Raw genomic sequence first — 8,187 nt, 5'->3', positions numbered from 1 at the left:
TGAGACAATTCCTAATTTTATTTTTCCACATGTTTGATATTTCTTGGCATTGTCAAGTATTTGGAAGTTCTTTCCCATATAATAATAGTGAGGATGACATCTAATTGTGTTTTAATTTTCATTTCTGTGGACACTAGTGGTGTTAGATTTGTTTGTGTTGACTGCTCATTCAGATTTCCTTCTGTGTGAATTGTTCCTAACAACAAGCAATTTTTTTATATATGTTTATAAGTATTTCTTTCAGATTACAGCTTTTCTTGTCACTTTGTTTTTGATATCTCTATCTAGACGAAAAGTAAATTAATTGTGGTCACATTTATAATTATTTTCCTGTGCATTTTGTGCTCTTTGTTTCTTCTTTAAGATACCTTTCCCTATCCTGTGGTCATATCTTCTCTTTAAAAACTTATGAATGAATAAGTTAATTTCTAAGTGAAGTAAGTCAGACAGAGAAAGACTAATACTGTATTATATTGCTTGTATATGGAATCTGAAAAAGTCAAATTTTCTTTTAAAATTTGAACATTTTGTTTTTCTGACTTAAATTTCAGTCTGCTTGGAGTGGGGATTTTTGCCATATGATAGGAGGGAAGAATCCAAATTTATATATTCCATGTGAATGACCAATCATCCTAGTTCTACTATGTAGAAAGTTTATTCTTTACTGCTTTGTAAAGTCAAATCTGTCATTTTCCATGTTGCCAACATGCCATTCTATTTTGTCAATCTATACTGATGATACACTGCCTTGATATGTGGTAGAGTGAGTCTTCCCAAATTTGTTCTTCAAAATCTTCAAAAATCTTCATTATTCTTGCCCTTTTGTTTCTCAAGTGGTTCTTTTGGAGTAATGTTTAGAGGGGCCAATCTTACTCCCACTCATTGTTCCTAGGCCCAAGCATTCAAGCTTCTGAGGACCTATCACCATATGTAAGCTGGTGGTTCAAAGAAAATACTGGGAAATTGCAACTCAGATTCATAAGATATATTAATCTGAGCTATTTCATAGTGGTGACTTTAATGTCCATTCCATTATTCTATTAGTCAAGTTATGTCTTTGTGACATAACATATTGTGGAAGCAGTGGGTTCTATGACTAGGAGCTCATTGTTCAACCTCTTGTGCCATGAAATTGACATCTTGGTATAAGGCAATGCAGTGCAGGATCCCATGCCAATAAGTCAGAGTTTCTCTTAGTCCTAAGATGATAATGTTCTCAGAGGCCCTGCAGCAGACAAGGAAGACAAACTTCTATCTGAGGTAGGTGTCAATTCCAGTAAGAATGAATTGCTGCACATTCCAGGGTAGAAAGAGTCCAATATATTCAACCTGGCACCAGAAGTCTCTTTGAGGAATGGTGCTAAGATAAAGGGCTCAGAGTTGTTTTCTTCTGCTGGCAGGTTTATAGGTGGTGATAATGAACATATGTCCTTGAACCCGTATACAGTTTATAACCCTGCTACCATGTGCAATCTCTTCTTGGACCCACTGTGCAAACGTAGGAGTTTATGAAGAGACAGACTGGTAGACAGAGATTAGAAATATCCTGTCCAACTCATTGTCACTTTCCCTTGACTCAATTTTCCCAACTTTGTCCTTCAAATATCTTGAGCAAAACGGTAGGCCATCCATGCCTGCCTGGGAGTTAGCGTACATTGGTACTGAAGGCCATTTCCCCCCAAAATGTCCAGTGTGCACAGTGTACCATTCTTCCCACTGGGAGAATATTTCTTCCTGCTCACTATCTTCAGGGCCAGCCCTGAAAAGGGATTGTGGTTTGGAAGTAGTCAATTTTCCTCTTACCTGTAAATTACAGCTAAATAGTATCCACCTTTGTCAGTGACCCTTAGGGATCCCTCTAGGAGACTATAGGTGTAAAATTGAAGGAGAGGTAGCAGCGAGACAGAAGTAGAGAACATGAGAGTTTGGGCTTCCTATTTATGTGCCTTACTTATGTCCTCTGGAACTTCAAGGACTCTATCCTAAGTATATCATTTCCACCAAGTGATGAATTGCTTCTGTACGCACCTGACATTATGAGTCTCTGTGTGTGATAATAAACATTCATTGATGTCACATGGTCAGGCACCTAACCTCAGCTGGTGCCCAATAGATTACAAAGTCTGCTTCTTAAATAGTGTTTTGCTTCCGGCTGCAGATGACATGACTTTGCATTACCAGGGATGTCTTTGGAAATATAAATTCTTGAACTCCAACTCAGACCAACTAATCAGAAATTTTGAGGATGATATTAATGAACAATCAAGTTTAAGAACCACTGACTTACAAGGATATCCTTGCAAGGATATCACTGGCAGACCAATGATTACTGAAACCCTTCACTGATATGGCAACCTCCAAATTTTTGAAGGCTTAATCTCTCATCTCTTGGCATATCTGCATCCTTCCAAAGCATTCAAAATACTTGTCTCAACCTTCAGGTCCAATTAGCATAGTGGACCACAACTCTAGGCATTCTGGAATTTATCCTGAGTTTTTGTTTACAATATTCATATTTTTTTCAAATATTCCCAATGGCTTTTTTACAGTTGTCTGATATTATCTCATTTCTGCACTGTTTTTGCAGAAATAAATTATTGAATCTTATTCTCTCATTTAGCTCTTGAATGATACTAAATATAAGAATGTAAAAGTTTTTACATATTATCATATTATTTTTATTTAATGTAGTGTAAATTCATTTAATTTGCTAGCTTTTCATTTTTTGTGTTTGTTAACATTTTGATTTTTCAGGTTCATCTTGTGTGGTATGTATGTGACAGTGATTAGAGCAGTATTTCTTTCCCTATCTTTATCTCTTTAGAATAAGCCATCTTGAATACTGTATTTAAATGCCTCCAATTAACCTATAAGGCCCATAATCCTGAGCCCATTCTTAATTTAAAAAAATTTTTAAAGTGTTTTAATTTTATTTTTGAGAGAGAGAGAAAGAGAGAGAGAGAGACAGAATGTGAGCAGCGGAGGGGCAGAGAGAGAGGGAGACAGAATCTGAAGCAGGCTCCAGGCTCTGAGCTGTCACTGAGCCCATTCTTAAAATGTCAGCTTGGAGCTCCTATCCTATAATGACACTGGGGATATAGTAAATTCAAATGCCATTCCAGAGGTGGACTGTTTTAGTTTCTGGTCTTAAGTTGGGTTTTTGTCCATCTACTTGTCAGATTCATCATTTCTGATAAAGCAAAATTGTAGGTCCTATTTGGCATTAACTTATTTTAGCTCCTTTCACTATCAGCAGACATCCTCCTCAGCTCTGGTTTTAAGAGGTGAGCCTATCTCTGCACCTCCCTTCCCCCCATCTTATATGGTGCAGTTTCCATTTTTATTACTTAGACTGAAATTTAGGTTTTCCCAGCTTACACTGATATCCCAAACCCAAGAAGTATGTGACTTTACTTCTACTCATTGCTTTACATTTATATTCTGTATCTGATACTTGGGAAAGCTTATTTTGTTGGGCTTTTAAAAATCTCTCTTCATGGATTTTTCTACTGTTGCTACACATTTTGGTGTAGGAGGTAGGGTATCAGAGAAATCAAAGTTTAAAAGTGTCAATGTACAGCTTCATCTTACCCAGAAATACCATATTTTATTTTTCACTTTTTTGATGTCTAAAAATAACCTTTTAAGCAAGGCAGAAAACATTTTAAAGATGAAGAAACCACACACTGATACTAGCTGATGCACCTAGAATACCTAACCATTAAACAACATTAATAATAGTTAGGCTATCCTAGATGATAGAACTCCTAGAGTCCTCTCCTTCCTCTGAAACTGCTTTATGCAGGGGAAATTATTTTGGCTAGATAACATCCTGAACATTGGCCAGGGAGTAGCTGGGAATTACATTAATATGTATTGGTTTTGAATGAAATTGTGTTTTCTTCTGTATTTCCTTATTATCCAGCAGATCAAGTCCACATATCTGCTCTTTTTCATTATTTTCCATGAGCTATCTGCTCCTTCCTAACCAAATATATATCAAATTATCCTGTGACATTTCATTGAGCAGTACAACTCCTTTCTCTTGAAGACAAAGCATGCTCCTTGATACTGGAATGGGTTTGCTCATTCTGGCCTGCCTTTCCATGGCATTCTCTAATACCTTTTCTTACCTATCCATATCCTCCACACCCTTCATGAGACAATAAACTCCTTCATGAGACAATAAACTCCAATCTTTGGCACTAAGCCTTCCAAGTTTTTGGAAATTTCACACTAGTTTGGTGTATTCCGTTTATGTTACATATCATTTTTCTCTACTGAGGTTTTATTTTTACTATTTTAACTCTGTATGTGTTGGCACCCTATTTGAAATTTAAACTTCTTACAAAGAAAAAAATGTGTCTTATACTTTCTTGAATATCCCACAGTGCATGGTCAAATTGGCTGATTTGATGAGAGCTCTAGGGATATAATAATCACATGCACATTATTCTTTTTCACTCTTGGTAGCTTCATCCCACCCTACCCTTTTTGTTTATTTTTTCAGAGATATCCATGTAGTTTCTGTCAGAAATAATTGGAAAGAAGGACTAAATTTGTTTCCTCTTTATTTGAGGTAAATGTTCATTTTCCCTCCATATATCCTCATTTTGATTTGTCAGAAATAATGATATTTGGTTACACAAACTTCTAAGTTTCAAGCACTTTATGTATCAATTGTCAGTCAGTAGTCAAGCATTCACTGACCCCTTGCTTCAAAACTTAAACTACCCCCAGATATTTTACACCTCTCTTATACTGAGAATATAGCCATAAAGTTAACAGTGATGTTGAAGTTATATGATTAACTTATATTTATAAGAATAATCCACTAAGTGAAAATAAGATTCTCCATATCATTTCTGCACATTTTCTATGCATTCTTCTACTTTATATAAAAAAGATACATAGGGAATAGATATAGATATAGATATAGTATAGAATAGATATAGATATAGATATAGATATAGATATAGATATAGATATCAGTGGTCAATGTACAGCATGTAGCTTGGAAGATTCCAAGAAAATGGCAAGAATAATATGTAGGCCAAAGTTCGAAGTACCTTACGTTCTTAACCAAGTGAATCGACTGGTATATTTTCTACATGACTTGTGTTCCTCCAAATTTCTAAGAATTTCATGACAAAGGAAATGCAGTGAATTACAGGCAACTTATATAATGGTGTTCCAGTTTTAGCAGTGTAAGCAAGCAATGGCAAAATGTTATCTTCCTCATTATGCCAACTTAATGCATTAGCTTGTAGCATATGGCATGTGAGCCTCGTGATAGGAGAACAAGCTTGGGTTTTTATTCTGTCTACCAATAGGTGCCAGCATTCATTCAGTTCCCTCCAGGCATTGTAATTGTTCACATAACAGCAGGATGCGCATCTACACTCATGGCAATGGCTGAGAAATTGAGTTCATCTCACATTTTTCTTTCAAGCTTTTATTACACCATGTATTTCAGAGTAGTGACTTGATTTTTATGCAATGTAATCCTCTTGCTGTGAGCATCATCTTTGAGAACTTATGATCTTTCAGTTCATTCTTCATTCAATAATGTGTTTATGTGCTCTGTATACAGCATTATTTTGATACCAACCATTCTGTAAAATGTTCCAAAATGAATCAATTCATATAAACTGGGCCAAATAAATCAGTCCTCAGAAATATACCATCAATTCCATTACACAAGTGAAGGGTAGAAGCACTGTATTGCAGTGAAAAGTAGAACAACTGTAGACACTAAAATACACATTACTACTAATACATCAACCCTCTTATTTTGGTGTATACCACTTCTAGCTAGCTCTTTTTAGGACAGTAATTACCATAATATAAGTTCTGATAGGGATTTGGGCTATAAAAGGAAATATGGAATGTCTTGAATATGGCAGTTTCAGGTAAGGCATCATAGAAGAGATCTCAGACCACCACAGTACAGTATTATCATATTAGGATATCTAAAAGATCAGAGTGGGATGCCTGGTGGCTCGGTCAGCTAAGCATCCAACACTTGATATCGGCTGAGGTCACGATCTCACTGTTGTGAGGTCGAGCCTCGTGTTGGGCTCCACACTGAGTGGAGCCTGCTTGGGATTCTCTCTATTCCTCTCTTTCTGCCTCTGTCCCACTCGTGAATGTACTCCCTCTCTCAAAGTAAATAAATAAACTTTAGGAGTGCCTGGGTGGGTCAGTGGTTGAGCATCTGACTTCGGCTCAAGTCATGATCTTGAGGTTTGTGAGTTTGAGACCCACACCCAGCTGTCTTGCTGTCGGCACACAGCCCACTTCAGATCCTCTTTCCCCCTCTTTCTCTGCCCCTCCCCTGCTTGCCCTGTCTCTCAAACATAGATAAACATTTAAAAAAATAAATAAACTTTAAAAATAAATAAATATAAGATCAGAGAGCTAGAAAGAAAGGAGTATTTTCCATATGTGGAATTTAAGAAATAAAACAAACAAACCAAGAAACAGACTCAACTATAGAGAGCAAATTGATGGCGGGGGGGAGAGAAGTGGGGGGGTGGGGTAAATAGATGATGGGGATTAAGAATTGCACTTGTGATGAGCACAGGGTATTGTATGGAAGTGTCAAATCACTATATTGTATACCTGAAACTAAGATTACACTGTATGTTAACTAACTGGAATTTATTATTATTATTATTTTAGCTAATTGGAATTTAAATAAAAACTTCAAAAAAAAGAAAGGAGTATTTTCTAGGAATGAAGAAGAACTCATGAAATCAATAATCGTATTTTAAATCCTCAAAAGAGAGCACCAATCAAATTACTACAGCCATGCTATGTATCAACACACACTTTTGATGAATTCACTGCATAGTAATCGGGTTTTTTATTGCAAGCAACAAAAATCATCTCTGACTCTCTCATGCAGTAAATAATGCATTTTGGAAGAATGTTAGGACTTGGAAACCACCAGGAGATTGGAGAACTTGATCAGAAGATGAGCTAAAGCCAGGGGACACCAGGTTGTGGGAACCAGAGAGGCCCACACCCCAAAAACATCACAAGAGAACCTACATCTCTGACGTATCTGCCCTCACTCTCCCATCCCTGCCTCTTTTCCTGAAACATTCAATGTTCCCACCACCACTGCCAGACACAGAGGCTGGGAAAACAAATTACAGTCTATACTTTTCCAGGGGCCTCTTGTTCCAGATTCAAAGTCTCAAGAAAGATTATGAGTCAATAAACTGAGATCGCTTGCTCACCCCTCACTATCCGAGGCTGCTGAGAGTGGGATTTTGCTCCTTCAGAACCTGACTCCTGTAAGAAGCACATACTCTTCAGATAGAACTAAGATACCTGCACACTTACAAACTTCAAGTAGACTAACCTTTTCAACCTCTCTCTGTTCATTGATTAATCACTTAGTTATATTTCCTACAGTTTCTAACAACTTTATTTTATAATCACTTTTTTTAACATGCAATGACATTGAGTTATGTAGTGTACATATTATTTTCTATACTTTACAGACAAAGGTAATAATATCCAAAATATTTAACCTACTTGAATAGTTAAAAATTTGACCAAGATTGAGCATTCTTTCTACTACATGTAAATCATTAGTATATTTCTGTTTTCTTTTCTGACCTGCTTCACTTAAGTCATGTTGTTGGACAAAATGCTATAATTATCTTACTAATAAAGTTTGTGTATGTCAATTTTTTTATGTGTAACTAACCACTCATAGAAAGAATGAAAAAATACACAATGCGACTTGAGGACATATGTTTACTCAGTGTGAATTATTTCCCAAAATACATATGTGGTCAGCATTCAAAGTTGCTAATGAAAACTGTCTTCACTGAGATACAGTTTAGCTGATTCCCAACAGTTTATTTCTTTTTTCATGTTTTTTACCCATTTTAGAATGAATTCTAGAGCAAAATAGATTAGCCAACTTTAGTCTTCATTTTCTAAAATACTTTTTGAGGACGAATTTAAATATTCCATATACAAAGACTTACACCAACTACAAATTGATCATCTTTATTTTCTTTAAGCTAGGATTTCTATAGTTTTCCACTTTATAATCAGTGACTCAAGCCCTTGACTTATGTGGAATTAGTTTAGAAGTAAAGAAAAACTCCTTGAGAACTCTCTCAAATAGCAGTATGCCACCTATAGTACATCATTTCCATTTGT

General features: G+C 36.0%; 1 long non-coding RNA gene across 1 annotated transcript; it reads left to right on the top strand.

Annotated features, from left to right (window-relative positions):
• Window positions 1–1,108: 1,108 nt before the first annotated feature.
• Window positions 1,109–7,763, top strand: LOC131497107 (uncharacterized). Its single transcript, XR_009254776.1, has 2 exons — window positions 1,109–1,260; window positions 6,685–7,763. It is a non-coding gene; the product is annotated as an uncharacterized LOC131497107 (long non-coding RNA).
• The last annotated feature ends 424 nt before the right edge of the window (window positions 7,764–8,187 follow it).

Source organism: Neofelis nebulosa, chromosome 1 (genome assembly GCF_028018385.1).
Source record: "Neofelis nebulosa isolate mNeoNeb1 chromosome 1, mNeoNeb1.pri, whole genome shotgun sequence".
Taxonomy (NCBI): Eukaryota; Metazoa; Chordata; class Mammalia; order Carnivora; family Felidae; genus Neofelis; species Neofelis nebulosa.
Note: the sequence above shows the minus strand (reverse complement) of the source record. Positions and strands in the feature narration are given on the sequence as shown.